The 19,351-nt window shown below is 36.6% G+C and overlaps 1 protein-coding gene across 1 annotated transcript in view; it reads left to right on the top strand.

Annotated features, from left to right (window-relative positions):
* LOC111153826 (tubulin folding cofactor E like) overlaps positions 1-19,351 on the top strand; it is a 74,255-nt gene that overhangs the window by 44,764 nt on the left and 10,140 nt on the right. The window lies entirely within an intron of this gene.

Genomic DNA, 19,351 nt, shown 5'->3' with positions numbered 1-19,351 from the left:
TTACAGGTACTCAGTTATCTTTATTGTTTTCTACTGGTGGGCAGAGCTGAAAGTCTAGCCTCTCTACTGTAGATGTTTATGGTAATAATAGACTAACATGAAAAACTGAGCAATCGCTCATATGTTTCATTTTTATTTACCTTGTGAAATAACAGAAGGTGAAAAATCTCTGTTCTCGATTCTTGGCCTTTAAACATCATAGTGTTTGCTTTTCCAGTCAATGGACTCTTTCTTTTAAAGCTTCATCTGTGCCTTGTCTTTTCTTTTTCTTTTTTTTTTTTTAAGATTTTATTTATTTATTTGACAGAGAGAGAGATCACAAATAGGCAGAGAGGCAGGCAGAGAGAGAGAGGGAGAAGCAGGCTCCCTGCTGAGCAGAGAGCCCGATGTGGGACTCGATCCCAGGACCCTGAGATCATGACCTGAGCTGAAAGCAGAGGCTTTAACCCACTGAGCCACCCCGGCACCCTGTGCCTTGTCTTTTCATGGCTTGTGTAGGAGTGGTGTGCTCTTTCAAAATAAGTTCAGTGTGTGCTGCAGGGGTTTGAAAAGATGTCCTCACTGGGCCGGTCATATTTCAATTATTGGGCCCTTATATTTTACCGGAGGAATTTCTAGGAAATAACTCTGGATTCTAGCTGGGTTTCAAAGGACAGTTTAATTTATTTACTGAATACTTACTATGAACCAAGAGGCCTGGGCCAGAAGCTTAGAGACAAAAAGACGAAAAAGTAGTGTCTATTCTCGAGAACCTCATCATCTGGGCTGCGCTTGAGACATTATTTCCTTTGCTGGATCCTCTTCATGTTCCCAACCTCTCAAAATAAAGTTACTGCGGGATTTGGTCCTCGGACCGCTTCTCTTCTCTCCTCGTCCCTTAGTAACTTTTATCCAGTGCAGCGGCTCTCGTGTCTTCTGTATGACAGTAACTGCCGGACTTGCCCTCCAGCTCTGATCGGCCCCTGAATTCCAGCCTAGTATTTCTACATGCTGCTTCACGTCTCCACCTGGATGTTTAAACCTGATGTGTTCCAAACCGAACTTCCCATCACCTCCCTTACCTTTCCCGGCCCCTCCTCCACTGGCACATCTGCTCCTCTCTCTGCAAGCTTTCCGTCACTCCATTTTTCTAGCTGCTCAGGACGAAAACCTCAGAGTCATCCCTGATTTCTTTCTCCCATATCCCACATCGAGTCCATTGGGTTTGTTTTTTTTTTCTTTCACTAGTACTTGCAAAAACACAGAGAGAATCTATTTCTTTATACGATTCACTTTAGTTCAAGCCTTCATCATGTCTCCCTCCTGTATGGTCTCCCCGAATTTACCCTTGCCCCCTATAGTTTATCCTCCACATAGGAGCTGGTTTATAAGAACTCAAGTTTATTTGAAAAACGTTAACAAAACAAAAACTTCCATGCTGTTCCCGAAACACATCAGGCATGCTCCCACCTCAAGCCTCTGCACTGTTGTCTCTCTTTGGAATGTACCCCATTAGCTTTGTGGCTCTCTCCCTTGGGGATGCCTCCCTGATCAGCCTATCTCAAATAGCACAGCTCTGTCCCCTACCATTCTCTTAACTGGCTCGTACTTTTCTTACTGAGCAATACCTAACTGGCATTTCTTCTGTACTCCTGGCCTTCCCACGCCGTACTGTGAGCTCTGCAAGAGCAGGGACTTGCTTATACCCTCAGTGCCTAGAGGCTAACAAAATAGCAACCTAACAAAACAGGAACTGTTGAGTCAAATGTCCGAATCTTCACATTATGCTCAGGGAGCACAAAGCAGGGTTACTTAGCTCTCCTGCAAGAGGTGGTACTTCCTAGAAACGATTGAGTCACCCTGGTGAAGAGGAGGGGAGAATATTCCAGACAGAAAGGAATTCAAGTCCTTATGTGTAGTGAAGAGCAGCTGTTTGTTAGGGCTCCGTGAAAAGTCGTAAGCAGGGAGAAGTAGTGGCAGACAGTGCTGGGTAGGAAGGTGGGAGCCCGGGCAAGCCCTTAGAGACTTTGGTACGCCCTATCAGGAGACGAGGGCTTTTTCTCGAATGCAGTGGGAAATCATTGAAAGGTTTCAGGTGGGGAAATCCCTGGGGGCAGATTTCGGTTTATATTTACAGGGAGAAGCTGCGAGAACCCTCTTTTAATAGCTGTTACTTTGGTAAAGGAAGCACGCATTGGAGGCTGCTAGGTCCTTCAACAAAGGTACACGTGTTAGGACTGAATTTTGCTCTAGAATTTGAAATCGTCCTTTAAAAACACGCTGTGTGGGCGCCTGGGTGGCTCAGTGGGTTAAAGCCTCTGCCTTCGGCTCAGGTCGTGGTCTCGGGGTCCTGGGATCGAGTCCCGCATCGGGCTCTCTGCTCGGCGGGGAGCCTGCTTCCTCCTCTCCCTCTCTCTGCCTGCCTCTCTGCCTTCTTGTGATCTCTCTCTGTCAAATAAATAAAATCTTAAAAAAAAACAAAAAAAACACGCTGTGATGTTCTACCTGTTTTCTGGTATTTATGGCCCTGATTTCTCTAGGGGTGGAAGAGTATCATCTTTAGAGAGAAAGAAACCTCCGTGCTTATGAATCTGTCCGAATCTGTCGTTTTTACCTTGCCATTTATCAAGTGTCTGTCCACATTGCCTGTGTTTATCAGTTTCCTTTATGTTGTGTTTGCTTTATCTCTTAATTTCCTCTGAGAGAGTGAATTTAAATTGCTTATTTAGTACTGAACTAATACCAGTCTTCTTCTGTTAAGTTTTAAAGAGAGACAAAAAGAAAAACCATGTAACTCTTCTCTTAGAAATCAACATATCATGTATCTTTTCAGATTGAAGTGTTTCTTTGTTTTTGTTTTTTGTGTTTTGGGGGTTGTTTTTTTTTTTAGGTTTTTTTTTTTTTTTTTTTTTTGAGTGGTTTTGTTTTGTGTTTAGTTTTTACTTTAAATCACCTGGTGCTCATCATTAGGCATATGCTCCTTAATCCGAATCACCTATTTCACCCGTCCCGCCACCCACCTACCTCCCCTCTGGTAACCATCAGAGGGGGACGCCTGGATGGCTCAGTCAGTTATGCATCTCCCTTTGGCTCAGGTCATGATCCCAGGGTCCTGGGATCAAGCCCTGTGTCTGGCTCCCTGCTCAGTGGGCAGTTTGCTTTGGCCCCTCCCTCTGCTCATGCTTGAGCTCTCTTTCTCAAGAAAATAAATAAAATCTTTAAAAATAAATAAATAAAAAGAGAGTCTGTTTCTTGGGTTGTCTCTCTTTTTTCCCCTTTACTCCTTTGTTTTGTTTCTTAACTTCCACATATGAGTGAAATCATATATTTGTCTTTCTCTGACTTATTTCACTTAGCATTATACTCTCTAGCTCCATCCACGTTGTTGCAAATGGCAAGATTTCATTCTTTTTTTTATAGCTGAGTAATATTCTGATATATATAAATATCTCACATCTTCTTTATCCATTCTTCTGTCGATGGACACTTGGGCTGCTTCCATATTTTGACTATTGTAAATAATGCTGCTATAAGCATAGGGCTGCATGTATCCCTTTGAGTTAGTATTTTTTGTTTTCTTTGGGTAAGGACCTAGTAGTAGGATTGCTGGATCATAGGTAGTTCTATTTTTAATTTTTTGAGGAACATCCATACGTTTTCCGGAGTACCTGCACCAGTTTGCTTTCCCACCAACAGTGCGTGAGTGTTCCTTCTCCACATCCTCACTAACCCCTGTTGTATCTTGTGTTTTTGATTTTAGCCTTTCTGACAGGTGTGAGGTGATATCTCCTGGTAGTTTTGATTTGCATTTCCGTGATGATGAGTGATGATGAGCATCATTTCATGTACCTGTTGGCCATCTGGATGTCTTCTTCGGAGAAATGTCTGTTCATGTCTTCTGCCCATTTTTAATGGGATTATTTGCTTTTTCAGTGTTGCATTTTATAAGTTCTTTATGTATTTTGGGTACTAAGTGCAGAACTTTTTTATTTTGATGTAGTTCCAGTAGTTTATTTTAATTTTTGTTTCCCTTGCGTCAGGGGTTTCTAGGAGTTTTATGGTTTCATATTTCACATTTACATCTTTAATCTGTTTTGAATTTATTTTTGTGTGCAGTACAAGAAAGTGATCCAGTTTCATTCTTTTGCATGTAGCAGTCCAGTTTTCCCAGAACCATTTGTGGAAGATGTTTCTTTTTGTTTTTTTGTTTTGCTTTAAAGATCTTATTTATTTGAGAGAGAGAAAGCACAAATGGGGGAGCAACAGGCAGAGGGAGAGGGAGAAGCAGGCTCCCAGCTTGGAGCTCGATCCCAGGACCTGGGATCTTGACCTGAACTGAAGGCAGATGCTTCACCAACTGAGCTACCCAGGCGCCCTTGTTTCTTATTGTTCTTGATGGTAGTGGGAAGAAAGTAAATTCACTGATTTGGGGTGTCACTCTTTTTTTCAGACTTTAAAATTTTGTTTTCATAAAGACTTAGAAGACGCATAACTCTAGTGAACAATTATTTGCTGGGAGGAAACACAGTTGTCAGAGACGGAGTGGCAAAGCCAGAAATAGGTTTTCTTAAAAGGCTTTGCTTTACTTTTACTCTCCCCTAGTACCTCACTTTCTCTTTGCCCCAAGGAGTCCCTAAACCATGCCCTGGGAAATCCTTATTTATGGCATCAAGGATTGCATTAGACGTTCCTCAGAAGTTTCTTGGATTGTCATTAGTGGTAGGCTTTTTAAAACATGGAGAGTATGTTTTTCCTCCGTAAGACGAATGGCATTTCTAAATACCGCTGACTGTATCTTCACATTATTGTGAGAGCAGGGCTTGTATTCGGACACCACCTCAATGAAGGCTTACTTTGTCTTGGATGCTGGAGAAATCCTAGTGTACTGTGTCTGTTACTTCATATTCCTTCCAGACAGAGGACCTGCTGTTGTGAAGGAACATTCCTGCATTGGACATGAGTCTCCTGGGGTTCTCCATACTGCCAGGCTCCATCATCCTCTGACAAGGGCCATGACACAGCACTCCTCACATTCGGCTTCCAGGCTCCTGAGAAACAAAAGGGGCTTTCTCCGTGGTGCACCGTGGAGAGCCCCTGAAATGTTAGCTTTCCCTGTCGCTTACAACCTTTGTCATTCCAGTTACCTTGGACTTTATTTTGACTTCTTGCCACTTTCCCAGCCCAGCAGAAGATAGCCTACCTTCCTAATCTTGATTGGAGTTATATATGAGAATTTGCATATACCTGCAAAGGAAAGAAAGAATAAGAACCATCCCTCCCACCTCATGGTCTTGGGGGAGATTGTCTTGGATGTCTCCACTTTGGTTTTGGCCCTGGTGGGGGCCAGTTTTATCTTTTTTTGTTTTCATTTGCTTTTTAGGATTAAAAAAATGCTGAGAACAATAAAAATAAATGCTCATGTTCACATTATTCAGAACTGGTGATTACTAATATTTTACTACTTGAAGTTTATTTTTTCATTAAAGGAAATAGTATTACAGATAAAATTAGAGTCATTTTTTTGCCCCGTTCTCAGTCCTATTTATGCCAATTAGGAACCCCTGGCAAGAATTTGATGTGTATCCTTGGTGTCTACTTACTGTATTTTATATATCCATTAAATTAGAAAGTGGGATTTTATAGTTCTTTGTCAATATGAGTTGCAGTTTCTTCTCTCAGTCTGTAGCTGATTCTCAGTCTGATTTTTCACTTTGTCTTTTGTTGGAAAGAAGTTTCAAAATATTAACATTAAATGTATCAATTCTTTATGGTTTATTCTTATTCCATCTTATTTAACAAAATCTTTTCCTTTCCAAAGATCATTTAAGATAATCTCCTGGATTTTTTTCTTTTTTTCTTTTTTTTTTTTTTAAAGATTTTATTTATTTATTTGACAGACAGAGATCACAAGTAGGCAGAGAGGCAGGCAGAGAGAGAGGGGGAAGCAGGCTCCCCGCTGAGCAGAGAGCCCAACGTGGGGCTTGATCCCAGGACCCTGAGACCATGACCTGAGCCGAAGGCAGAGGCTTAACCCACTGAGCCACCCAGGTGCCCCTCCTGGATTTTTTTTCTAAATGTGTCTTCACATTTGTGTCTTTGTTCTGCTTGGAATCTATCTTTATTATGATAAGGATGTTTCCCCCCATATGGCTTCCCCACCCCCGATATGGATAATTAATATTCACCAATGATCTTTAATACCACCTCTGTCATACATCTTGTTTTTTATGTGCATGTGTGGTTCTGGCTCTATCCTGTTCCATCCCATTGATGTATATGTCCATTCCTACACCATTACAAAATTGCAAAATCACATTGCTAGATTGTAGGGACTCTGGACCCCCAGTAAGGGTAAGTTTCCACACCTAATTGTTTTTCAGGTTACCTTAAAGATTGTAGCCCCTCTTCCCTATGAAATTTAGGGTTAACTTATCAAAAATCACAAAAATCCTGCTATAATTTGGATTCTGATTGCATTGAATTCACTGGCTAATTTGGGAGAATTAACAGCTTGATGCTATTTTGTCTTCTTATCTGTGAACATAGGATATCTTCCCATTTAATTCAAAGCATCTTTTATGTCCTACAGCAGTGTTTCTAATTGTCTCTCAAAGGCCTTGCACATATTTGTTAAATTTTGTTTCTAGGCATCTTATGCATTTTGTTGCTATTTTAAATGAAATCATTTTTTTTTCTGTCACTGCTTTCTAATTGCTTCTTGTTGGTGTGTAAGAATGCTATGTATTTTTGCATGTTGATCACGTATCCATCAGTCTCGCCTGTGTAAAAAGTAGTTAATTTCTACTTTCTTTTGGGTTTCTATGTAGACAGTCCTCCAGTATAATATTACAAATGAACAGTGAAAGAGGTCATCTTTATCTTGTTTCTCACTTTAAAGGGACTGCTTCCAAAGTTTCAGGTTGCAGTATTTTGATATGAAATGTGACTTTTGCTGTTGCTTTTTCATAGTTGTCTTTTGTATCAGGTTAAGGTATTTACTACCCCTGTTTTTCTAAGAGTTTCTTTTAACATGAATGAATATTGATTTCTTACAGAATATTCTTTTTGTATTGAGATGGACATGTTTTAATAGGTGAATCTGAATTTGAGGGATACACTTCAGATAGTGAACCATCTTTGCATTCCTGGAATATTCAACTTGCTTGTAAAATAAATGTTTTTTTCAACACTGCAGAATTTAATTTTATGATGTTATTTGGTATGTTTCCATCTATTTTCATATTTAGGTGAAACAAGCCATATTTTATATTGGTCTGTAATTTTCTTTTCTACTCTTCCTTTCTGGTTTTTTGTTGTTGTTGTTGGTGGTGGTGGTTAATTAGCTCCACAAAATGAAATGGATTGGTAATTTTTTATTTTTCTATTAAAGTAACTGTTTCATTTAGTTTTAAAATTTTACAGTCATTCATAATATTCTTATGATTTGGGAGTAGCTGTTTTAAGTTTTTCAATTATTTTATCCTATTTAGTTCTCATTTGGACTAGGTAATACTTCCACATGGAACCCAACTGAAAATTTTTGAAATGGTATAGACCATAAACCAAGTCTTATTCTCACTTTTATCCTTAGCAACTATTCAAATATTTGGTCCCTAGTTATAGTCACCATTGCTATTCTGTTCATAATTTTTGAACAGTCACAAAACAATATACATCTTGCTTTTTTCACTTAACAGGTGTACAATAACATTCTACAATGCCGTCATTACATATTTGCCTTCATATCTTTATCTCTCTATATATATCTCCCCCTCACTCTTTCTCTCTCTATATATATATGTATATTTGATCTTTTTGATCAAAGAAAAGTGCTGTATCAATAGTCATCTCCTTTTTAATTCCAAATAATGTTTATTTCTGCTTTTCTCTCTCTCTCTCTCTCTCTTTTTGATTAGTCCTGCTAAATGATTATTGTTTTAGTAGTATCCGTTGTTTAACATCATAGTTATTGAGGTATAATTGACATAGAGTAAGTCTTACCAATTTTAAGTGTACAGTTCTGAGTTTTGACCAAACAACAATTATGTAACTACTAACACAAATCAGAATATGCAGCAATTCTGTCATCCAGGAACTCTTTCTCTGATTCCGTCATCTGGCAACCACTAATCTATTTTCTGCCCTATAGTTTTCACTTTTCCAGAAGGTCATATAAATAGAATCATATATTGTGTAACCTTTTCTTTCTATTGAAAATTTTGCTGAGATAATTATAGATTTACATGCAGTTGTAAGAAATAGTACAGCCAGACCCATGCACCCTTTACCCACTTTCCCCCAATAGTAAAATTTTGCAGAACTCTGGTACAGTATCACAATCAGGGTCTTACTCAGATTTCCCCAGTTTTACTTGTACACATATGTGAATGTGTGTGTCTCTGTCTGTGCGTATGTTAGTTCTCTACATTTTATTACATACATAGGTTTACATATCCACTACCGTTGTCAAGACAGTGAACAGTTCCATCACCAGGATCTCTCAGATTGCCCTTTATAACCACACTCAGCTCCCTGCCAGATCCCCTACTCCCATCTCTATCCCCTAGCAACCATTAATCTTATCACTATGTATAAAATTTTGCTATCTCAAAAATGTTACATAAATGTAATCATACTGTACCTAACCTTTTAGGATTGTTGTGGGTTTGTTTTTTTTTTTCTCACACTTAGCATAATTCCCTGGAGATTTACCTGAATTGTTGCATGTCTCAGTAGTTTGTGCCTTTTTATTGCTCAGTAGTATCCTGTGTTATGTATGTACCACAGTTTATTTAACCATTTGCTTGCTGAAGAACGTCTGAATTGATTCTGGTTGGAGTTATTACAAATGACATAATATATGAATATTCTTGTATAGGTTTTTTTTTTTTTTTGTGAACATAAGTTTTCATTCCTCTAGAACAAACGCCCAGGAGGATAATTGCTGAGCAGTGTGGTAATTGCATATTAAGTTTTATAAGAAACTACTATACTGTTTTCTAAAATGGCTGTACCATTTTACATTTCATGTAATAAATGGGTGATCAAGTTTCTCTGCAGCATTCTCTCGCTAGCATTTGGTGTATTTTTAAATTTAGCCATTCTAATAGGTTTATAATATCTCATGATTTTAATTTTCATTTCCCTGATGGTTAAAGATCTTGAATATCTTTTCATGTGCTTATTTGTATCTGTATTTGTATCTGTAAAGCCTCTGTATGGTTTTTGCCCATTTTTTGGATTGAATTATTTCCTTACTGTTTAGTTTGAGAGTTCTTTATATATTCTAGATACTAGTTCTTTGTTGAATATGTGGTTTGCAAATATTTTCTGTTAGTATGTAGCTTCTCTCTTTGGTCTTTTCACATGATCTTTTATAGCACAAAATTTTTTAATTTTGATAAGTTTACCTATTTTTCCTTTTATGAATTGTGCTTTTAGTGTCAAGGACTCTTTGCCTAGGCATAGTTACTGAAGATTTTCTTGTTTTTTTGTTTTTTTTTTCTGTAATAAAAGTTTTATAGTTTTACATTGTACATTTAAATCTATAATCCATTTAGAGTTAATTTTTGTGCAAAATGAAAAGTTAAAGCTGAAGTTCATTTTTTTGACCTTTGTCTAGTTTTCCAGCATTGTTTGTTGAAAAGCCTGTGTTGCCCCATTGCAGTGCTTTGCAACTTTTAACAGAAGTTGGTAGAGTATATTTGCATGGGTATACATATATATCTGGGGGTTTTAATTCTGTTCCACTGATTTATGTGTCTGTTGTTCCACAAGTACAACACTGTCTTGTAACTATATAATAATCTTTCAAATCCTATAGAATGATTCTTCTTACTTTATTCTTCAAGAATATTTTAGTTATTCTAGGACTTTTGCCTTTCTATGCAAATTTTAGACTAAGTTTGTCTCTGACTACAAAAAATCTTGCTGAGATTTTGATAGGAATTTTATTAAACTTATAGATCAGTTTGGGGAAGGTTGACATATTTACTATATTGGATCTTCCAATGCATGAACACAGTATGTCTTTTCATTTATTTAGGCCTTTTTATTTTCTTCCATCGGCATTTTGTAATTTTCAACATACAAGTCTTATAAATCTTTCAATAGATTTACACCTGAGTATTTCATGTCATTTGCAAATAGAAAAATTTTATTTATGCCTTTCCAATCTGTATGACCTTTTTCTTTTTCTTGCCTTATTGCAGTGGCTAGAACTTCCAGTACTGTGTTGCATATGAGTGGTAAGAGTGGACATCCTTGCTTTCCTCCCAATCTTAGGGAAAAGCATTCAGCCTTTTACCACTAAGTATAATGTTAGCTATGGATTTTTCTAGATGTTCTTTATCCAGTTGAAGTAGTTATCCTCTATTTCTAACATGCTGAGAGTTTTTATCATAAATCAGTATCATATTTTTTCAAATGCTTTTTCTGTGTCAATATGATTTCTCTTTGTTAGCTTATTGATATGGGAGGTATATTGACTGATTTTCAAATGTTGAACTGGCATTACATATGTAGTATAAATTCCTCTTTATCATAGTGTATGTTCCTTTTTATACATTGTTGGGTTTGGTTTGCTAATATTTTGTTGAGGATTTTTGTGTTTAAGGTCATGAGAGCTATTAGTGTGTAGTATTCTTTTCTTTTGGAAAAAAAAAAACACCTGTATTTTATGTGCTTTTAGTATCAGGGTAGCACTGGCTGCCTAAAGTGAGTTGTTAAGTGTTCCCTCCTCTTTTGTTTTCTGGAAAAGATTGTGTACAATTGGTGTTAATTCGGGTGGGGGGGGTCATTTAAAAATTCTTCTAAAATTTCATTGTAGTAAAATACATGTAACACAATTTACCATCTTAACCATTTTTTTTAATTGGGTAAAATGTACATGACATAAACTTTACTGTATTAACCATTTTAAATTGTGTAGTTTGGCAGTGTTAAATACATTTACATTGTTGTATAGCAACATTTTCCAGAACATTTTTCATTTTGTAAAACTGAAACTCCATACTCATACCTCCCCATTTTCCACTCCCTTCTACCCCTTGCAGTCACCATCAGACAATTGTTATTCTACTTTCTGTCTCTTATGAATTTGACTACTCTAGAGACCTTATGTAAATGAAATCATACATATTTGTTTTTTGTGACTCACTTAATTTCACTTAGCATAATGTCCTCAAGGTCCACCCATGTTGTAGCATGTGCCAGAATTACCTTTTCTTAAAAGGTTGAATATTTTATTGTATGTATAGACCACATTTTGTTTAACCATTCATTCATCAGTAGACATTTGGGTTGCTTCCACTTCTTGGCTATTATGAGTAATTCTGCTATGAACATGGGTGTGCAGGTATCTCTTCAAGACCCAGCTTTTCAATTCTTTGGATCCCAGAAATGGGATTGCTGGGTCCTATGGTAATTCTCTTACTAATTTTTGAAGAACCGCCTTACTATTTATGTCCATAGTGGTTGTATCATTTTACAGTCATACCAACAGTGCACAATGGTTTCAACTTCTCTGCCAATCAAAACTTGTTACTTTGAGTATGTGGGTGGGAGGTTTTTTTGATGTAATCATCCTAATAGGTGTGAGGTGGTATTTCATTGTTGTTTTTATTTGTATTTCTTTGATTACTAACAATTATGAACATCTTCTCATATTTTCTTTGGCCATTTGTCTGCCATCTTTGGAAAAATGTCTATCCAAGTCCTTCATTATTTTTAAATCAGTTTCTTAAACTTTTTGTTATAGAGCCCAAGGGATTCTTTATATATTTTGCATATTAACCTCTTACCAGATATATGATTTGCAAATATATTCTCCCAATATTATGTAGGTTGGCTTTTGCTCTGCTCATCATTTGATGTACACAAATTTTTAAGTTTGAAAGTTGTCCCATTTGTCTATTTTTGGTTTTTTTTTGCCTGTGCTTTGATGTAATATCCAAGAAATGATTGCCAATTCCAATGTAAATGAAATTTTTCCCCTGTGTTTTCTTCTAGCAATTTTATAGTTTTGGTTGTACATTTAGGTCTTTAATGCATTTTGACTTACTTTTTGTATAGGGTTAAAATAAGGGTCCACTTTTACTTCTTTGCATGTAGATACTCAATTTTCCCAGCACTGTTTGTTAAAGAAACTGTCCTTTCTCTACTGAGTGGTCATGGCACCTTTATTGAAGATCATCTGACCATGTACATGTGGTTTTATTTCTGACTGTTTATTCTGTTGCATTGGTCTATATGTCTGTCCTAATGCCTGTACCAAACTGTTTTGATTACTACAGCTTTGTAATATGTTTTGAAGTAAGGGAATGTGAGTTCCTCCAATTTTATTCTTACTTTTTGAAATTATTTTAGATATTCAGGGTCCTTTGATATTCCATATGAATTTGAGGATGATTTTTTTCTTTTTCCGCAAAAAAAGTGTTGTTGAGGGATGCCTGGGTGGCTCAGTCGGTTAAGCTGCTGCCTTCAGCTCAGGTCGTAATCCCAGGGTCCTGGGATTGAGTTCTGCATCCGGCTCCTTGCTTGGCAGGGAGCCTGCTTCTCTCTCCACCTCTGCCTGCCACTCTGCCTGCTTGTGCACTCTGTCTCTCTCTCTCTGATAGATAGATAGATAGATAGATAGATAAATATCTTTTTTTAAAAAGTGCTGTTGAAATTTTGACAGGGATTGCATTGAATCTGTATATTACTTTGAGTAGTGTAACTTCTTAATAATATTAAATATTTTAATCCATGAACATGGAATGTTTGTTCATTTATTTGTTTTTAATTTCTTCCAGCACTGTTTTGTAGTTTTCAGTGGTGTTTTCCTTTTTTTTTTAAATGTCATTTTTATTTCCACTCTTTTTTTTTATTATTTTCAGCGTAACAGTATTCATTGTTTTTGCACCACACTCAGTGCTCCATGCAATCCATGCCCTCTCCAATACCCACCACCTGGTTCCCCCAACCTCCCACCCCCCGCCCCTTCAAAACCCTCAGATTGTTTTTCAGAGTCCATAGTCTCTCATGGTTCACCTCCCCTTCCAATTTCCCTCAACTCCCTTCTCCTCTCCATCTCCCCTGTCCTCCATGCTATTTGTTATGCTCCACAAATAAGTGAAACCATATGATAATTGACTCTCTCTGCTTGACTTATTTCACTCAGCATAATCTCTTCCAGTATTTCCACTATCTTTATTATTTCCTTTCTTTTGCTTCATTTGCTCTTCTTTTTCTGGTTTTTGAGGTAGGAATGTTGATTACTGATTTGAAATCTTTTCTAATAAACATGTAATGCTCTAAATTCCACTCGTAGCACCATTGGCGTCCCACCTTTTGATATATTTTAATTTTCATTCAGTTCTTTGTTCTTAAAAAATTTTATTTCATTTGAGTCATCCTCCTTCCTTCCTTCCTTTTCTTTCATATAAGCTCCAAGCCCAAAGTAGGGGCTTGAACTCATGACCCTGTGATTAAGAGCCACGTGCTCTACTTACTGAGCCAGCCAGGCAACCCAGTAGTGTGCTTTTATACAGATGTAACACAGTTTAGCCATTCACCAGCTGAAATACATTTGAAGTGTTTCTTCTTTTTATCTTTTTTCTCTTTCTTTCTTTCTTTCTTTTTTAAATTTATTAAGGAAGCTTTGATAAAAAGCTTTTGATAAAAGTCACAGCTTTCTGTGTGAATATTAGTTCTTATTTCTCTGGGGTAAATATCAAGAACCGGATTTGCTGAGTCACATGGAAAGTGTATGTTTAACTTGCTAAGCTCTTTTCCAAAGTGTACACCATTTTGCTTTCCCCCCAGCAACATGTGAAAGTGCCTGTTGCTCCACATCCCCATCACTACTTGGTATTTTCAGTTCTATTGTTTCTGTTCTGTTTTTGTTCTGCTTTTTGTTTGTTTTGTTTCATTTCTTTAATTTTAGCCATGCTAATAAATGTGTAGTGGTATCTCAGTGTGGTTTTCATTTGCTTTTCCCTAATGACTAATAATGTTGAACATACTCTTACAAGCTTTTTTTTGCCATCCAAATACCTTTGGTGAAATGTTTGTTAAAATCTTTTGCCCATTTTTGTAGTAGGTTTTTTTTTTTTTTTTTTAAATTATTGGCTTTTGAGAGTTCTTTATATACTCGATATATATTCCTTACCAGGTATGTGTTTTTGTAAATTTTTTCTCTCAGTCCGGCTTGTCATTTTCATTCTTTCAACAGTTTCTTTCAAAAGCAGAAGTCTTAAATTTTGATGACGTTGAACTTACTGATTTTTTTTTCCCTTTATAGATCATGTTTTTGGTGTGATATCTAGGAAATTTTTGACTAACTCAAGTCACAGAGATTTTCATGTATGTTTTCTAAGTTTTCCACTTAAGCTTTTGTTTCATTTGAGTTAATTTATATATATAGTGTAGTATATGAGTTTGTGTCTTTTGTTTTAATTTTGGCATATGAGTGTCAGTTCTAGCAGTATTTATTGATAAGACTATCCTCTCTTGAATTGATTTTACACTTTTGTTGAAAATCTGCTTTGTTGAAAATCAGATTCTATGCTCTTTTCCATTGATCTATGTGTCTGTCCTATTTGCCAGTATCACATTGTCTTGATTCCTGTGGCTTTATAGTAAGTCTTGAAATTCAGAACGTGTAGGTCCTCCAACTTTGATCTTCTTTTCAAAGTTATTTTGGTTATTTTAGTTCCTTTGCCTTTTAATATAAATATTTGGATAAGCTTGTTGAATTATAAGAAAAAAATTCTACTGGCATTTTGATTGTTGTTTTGTGGAATCTGCAGGACAGTTTGAGTAGGACTGACATCTTAATAATATTGAGTCTTCCTGCTCATGAACCAGTATATCTCTCCATTTATTTCTTATTTGATTTCTTTCAGAAATTGGTATTTTGTATTTTTCCACATATAGATCATGCTCATATTTTGTTACATTTATACTTAAGGATTTCATGTATCTTAGTCCTGTTATAAACAGTACTTTCTTTAAATTTCAATTTTTAATTATTCATTGCCAGATACAGAAATAAATGGAATTTTTATATATTGACCTTGTATTCTGCAACCTTTCTAATAAACTTGTGAGTTCAACTAGTTCTTTTATAAATGTACTGAAGACAGTCATGTTGTTTGTGAGGCATGATGTGTTTTCTTTTCCAATCCATTTGACTTTTTAAATTTTCATTTATTTTTATTTTATTTATTTTTTTTTAAAGATTTTATTTATTTGACAGACAGAGATCTCAAGTAGATGGAGAGGCAGGCAGAGAGAGAGAGAGAGAGAGGGAGAGAGAGAGGAAGAAGCAGGCTCCCCACTGAGCAGAGAGCCCAACACGGGGCTCGATCCCAGGACCCTGGGATCATGACCTGAGAAGAAGGCAGAGGCTTTAACCTACACTGAGCCACCCAGGCACCCCTTAAATTTTTTTTTTCCTTTCTTATTCTTTTTTAGCATCTGTTGAACATTTATACAGTTTTTCTCATTTAGTGTGTCAATATAGTGAATTATATTGGCTGACTTTTTTTTTAATGTTTAACCAACATTGAATTTCCAGGATAAATCTCATTTGGTTACAATGTATTATCTCCTTTATACTGGTGGATTTCATTTGCTAATATTTTGTTGATGGTTTTTGCATCTGTTCATAGGGATATTGATTTTTAATTTTCTTTTCCTATAATGTCTTTCTCATTTCAAATTTGGGATAGCACTGGCCTCATAGAATGAGTTTGTGAATTTTTGCGCCTCTTTTCTAAAAATATTTATGTAGTGTTAATATTCTTTCTTAAATATTTTGTAGAATTTTGTCAGTGAAGCCATCTGTACCTGGTGTTTTCTTTGCTGGAAGCTTTAACTATGATTAAATTTATTTAATAGATACAGTTATTCAAGTTATCTTTTTCTTTTGAATGAGCTTTAGTAGTTTGTGTCTTTGCAGGAATTCATCCATTTCATCTTAGATATTGAATTTATAGGCATAAAGTTGTTCATAATATTCACTTATTATAAACCTTTAATGTCTATAAGGTTTTTGTTGTGTCCCTTGGTAGTTGTGTCCCTTGGTTCAGTTCTGATGTTGGTATCTTCTTGATCAGTTTGGCTAGAGATTTATCAGATTTGCTCACCTTAAGATCCAGATTGCAGGGCACCTAGGTGGCTCAGTCACTTAAGCATCCAGCTCTTGATTTCAGCTCAGGTAATGGTCTCAGGGTCATGAGATTGAGCCTGCATCTGGTTCCATGTGGAGTCTGTTGAGGATTCTCTCTCCTTCTCCCCACTGCTTGTGTGCACTCTTTCTTTCTTTCTCTAAATAAATACATAAAATCTTACTTTAAAAATCCAGATTTGGGGGGCACCTGGGTGGCTCAGTGGGTTAAGCCTCTGCCTTCGGCTCGGGTCATGATCTCAGGGTCCTGGGATCAAGCCCTGCATCGGGCTCTCTGCTCAGCGGGGAACCTGCTTCCCCCTCTCTCTCTGCCTGCCTCTCTGCCTACTTGTGATCTCTCTCTGTCAAATAAATAAATAAAATCTTTAAAAAAAAAAATCCAGATTTGGGTTTCACTGGTTTTCTTTTCTTTTCTTTTTTCTTTTTTTTTCTGCATTCTATTTCACTGATTTCTGCTCATGTCTTTACTAGTTCTTGTCTTCTTGCTTTGGGTTAAATTTGATCATCTTTTTCTGGCTTCTTAAGATAGAAGCTTAGATCATTGATTTGAGACCTTTCTTCATTCTCTTATAAACATTTAATTATATAAATTTCCTTCTGAGCACATTAGTTACATTCTGTACTTTTTAATATACTGTATTTTCATTTTCATTGAATTCAGAATTACTTTCGAATTTCCCTTGTGACTTTCTCTTTGACATTTTATAGTTTATTTACAAGTGTGTGGTGTGTTTTCCAAATACTTGGGGATTCTCCAGCTATCTTTCTGTTAATGATTTCTAGTTTAATTTCACCCTAGTAAGATAACATATTTTGTATTATTTTAATTTTTTTTAAGATTTTATTTATTTGACAGAGATCACAGGCAGAGAGTCAGACAGAGAGAGAGGAGGAAGCAGGCTCCCTGCTGAGCAGAGAGCCCGATGTGGGGCTTGATCCCAGGAATCTGGGATCATGACCTGAGCCAAAGGCAGAGGCTTTAACCCGCTGAGCCACCCAAGTGCCCCTTATTTTAATTCTTTTAAACCTATTGAGGTATGTTTTTGGCCTAGAATATGGTCTGTTTTGGTCAATACTCCGTACATAATAGAAAAAAATGTGTGTTCTAATGTTGTTGAGAAGTGTGTTTTTTAAATGTCAGGTCAAGTTTTTAGTAGTATTTAAGTCTTTTTTATTGTTAATGGTATTCTGTCTAATGTTCTATCAATTATTGAGAAAGGAGTGTTGTAGTCTCCAGCTGTAATTATGGGTTTTATTTTTACTTTCAGCTCTATCAGTTTTGCTTCATTATCTTAAAGCTGTGTTGTTCCGTACATACATACTTCCTGTTCAGATTTACCACTCTTTATCTAATAGCTTTGCACTTGTCTCTAACCGGCTCCCCAGACTCCTAGCCCACAGTAATTGCAGTTGATACATATCTAGCCACCTAGGCACCAGGTGATTTAATGCAATTCCTGGTGGTAGAGCTATCTTTTTTCTTCTTTTATCTAGATTCTTTGCTCTAAAGGGGTAGCCCTAGGCAGTGGATCTGCCGCAGTTTTTTGCATTTTTACTTAATGTCTAGCCTCACCTCCCTCCAGCCCTACCCCTGCTTCGTGCAGTGAAATGGACTCTCCCATGGAGTACTTTTAATCTCCTTTGCCTAACAGGACTTTAGCTCCTGGCTGCCACTGCCTACTTTGGATATGGAGTCCAGTGGTTCTGTGGTTAGTTGTATGCTTTGCATTTCTTTTCTGTGTCCGGTTTGTGGCAATGTCTGTTATTTTTGAGCCCGTGCTATGTCTTCTTGGGATTCAACCTTTCATATTTTATCCATTTTACTCTGTGTTTGGAGCAAAAATATATTAACATTTGAGTTTATGAAGTCAGTTTGATCAAAGGCCTAATCATACTGATAAATATAGATCAAAATAGTTCTTTTAACTGCTCTGTAATATTCTATTATATGAATAAGCCACATTCTGTTTATCTATTCACTAGATAGTTTTTGACAGTACTTGAGTTTAAGAAATAGTGAGTTGAAACAAGTTCTGTGACTTAAGCCTTAATGAAATACTCTATGAAAAGGACTAACTTCAGTTGAAGAATCTTTGCTATGTATGAAACGTGAGAATAAGTATTCCTGGAGGTAGATGAAATATAGAAGCTTGAAGAAGACAAGTGGGAAAACATCTGTGGCTTGAGCAAAGTAAGAGAATGAGATCTATGATGGAAGATCATACAGAGAAAAGGGAGGAAAATACAGGAAATAATCTTGAGAACTACCCAAGTATAGAGGGTCAAAAGAGGAATGAGAATCCCTTAAGAGAGATTAAAAGGGACATTTAAAATGCAAAGAAGAAGAGAATTTCTAGAACGGTACTTATTACTCTAGCAAATCACTGAAGTGATAAGAACTAAGAACAATGATCTGAGAGCAAGACCCGAGTTCTACCTTCCACCCTCTCACTCACCAGCTTTTAGACTTTGGATTAACAAACTAGCCCCAGTTACTATATCTGTAAAATATGTAATAGTTGATCTCTAAAGTCCTTCCTGTGCCTAGGTTATGAGGTTTATGTGTTTTAATAAGTAGTATATTGGTGACCTTGAGAAAACTGTTTCAGTGGTGTATGAAGGCCCGGTTGTAGAATGTTAAGGAGATTACTTTGATGTGCCATGATATGACACCGTATCAACATGGGAAGAAGCATAACATAGCAAGAGAGATTAAACAATAGCAATCAGATGTTTGGAAAATATTTTTTTCTTCTTTTTTTTTTTTTTTAGTAACATATAATGTATTATTTGTTTCAGGGGTACATGTCTGTGAATCATTAGTCTTACATAATTCACAGCACTTACCATAGCACATACCCTCCCCAGTGTCCATAACCCAGCTACCCTATCCCTCTCCCTTAACTCCCGAACAACCCTCAGTTTGTTTCCTGAGATTAAGAGTCTCTTATGGTTTGTCTTCCTCCCCAGTCCTATCTTGTTTCGTTTTTCCCTCCCTTCCCTCCCACAATCCCATGCCCTGCCTCAAATTCCTCATATCAGAGAGATCATATGATAATTGTCTTTCTCTGATTGACTTATTTTGCTTAGTGTAATTACCTTCTGTTTCCATCCACGTCATTGCAAATGGTAAGATTTTGGTTTTTGATGGCTACATAGTATTCCTGTGTGTGTGTGTGTGTGTGTGTGTGTGTGTGT

Source organism: Enhydra lutris, unplaced genomic scaffold, assembly GCF_002288905.1.
Source record: "Enhydra lutris kenyoni isolate GAN:26980312 unplaced genomic scaffold, ASM228890v2 scaffoldscaffold34, whole genome shotgun sequence".
NCBI classification, from domain to species: domain Eukaryota; kingdom Metazoa; phylum Chordata; class Mammalia; order Carnivora; family Mustelidae; genus Enhydra; species Enhydra lutris.
The sequence above is the reverse complement of the archived record's forward strand: the minus strand, read 5'-3'. Positions and strand labels throughout refer to the sequence as shown.